This window comes from Mastomys coucha, unplaced genomic scaffold, assembly GCF_008632895.1.
Source record: "Mastomys coucha isolate ucsf_1 unplaced genomic scaffold, UCSF_Mcou_1 pScaffold22, whole genome shotgun sequence".
Lineage (NCBI taxonomy): Eukaryota > Metazoa > Chordata > Mammalia > Rodentia > Muridae > Mastomys > Mastomys coucha.
Genome location: NW_022196905.1, coordinates 255,324,121 through 255,325,159, shown reverse-complemented (window position 1 = coordinate 255,325,159; position 1,039 = coordinate 255,324,121).

Genomic DNA, 1,039 nt, shown 5'->3' with positions numbered 1-1,039 from the left:
ACTTAGTGTCTTCTCATTGCGTGCGAATGCCTGCGAATGCAGGGAGGTTTTATACAGGCAGGAGAGTGCCGTCTTTGTTTTCGCCGTGTGCAACTGTGAGAAACAAATAAAACATTCATCCTCTTTGTCCATCGTGGTTTTTATTTGGATATTAATGTTTCACTTAGTGACTGCTAGTTTTAGAAAGGTTAATTTTAATTATAGGAAATTCCTGTGTCTGGTGCTAGGGATACCACTGAGGTGTACCCTGCCTAACCATGTGAAACTATTAAAATTAGGCCAGGGGCTCGAGGGGTCAGTGTAGGGGGACTTGCTGATCCTGCTTGTCTTGCAGACAACCTGGAGGTTCAGTTCCCAGCATCCATGTGGTAGCTCACAACCATCCCTAAGTCCAGTTCCAGGGGACCTGATGCCTTCTGACTTCTGAAGGTATCACACAGGCACATACAGTGCACATGCTCAGGGCGAGGTTTACCCATTGTTCTCGGTGTGCATGGACCCTGTGTTTTCCCCAAAGGCAAATTGGTTTATAGAGCTTGTAATAGTGGGAATCCACATTGACTCACCCTGTGATAATAGAAAAAAAGAGAATGAAATTATCTTTGCTTCTCATCATTGCCCTCTTTGAGGAACAGGTGACAACTAGTCAGCAGCGCACACGGTGTGTCAGAGCACATGGTGTGTCTGAACTTACAGGTTTCCATTTAGTAGCCATGGACACTAGAACTTTTTGACACTGGCTTAGTAACTGTTATTTATGACTCAAGAGTACTTACTGCCAAATGGGTGACTTCCCCCACCCTCCCAAGGGATTGTAGGTAGACTGCTCTATCATATTCCCTCTGACTACAGCATGCAATTCTACACTTAATAATTGCTTTAGCCTGGCTCCCATGTAGCCCAGGCTGAGATGGAGGGTGTAGCCAAGGACCACCTGACTCCAGAGTTTCCTGCTTTCACCTTCCAAGGGCTGGATTAAAGGCATGCACCACCACACCTGCCTGGTCTTTAAGCTTTCAAAGGCTACTTTCTTCCTTTT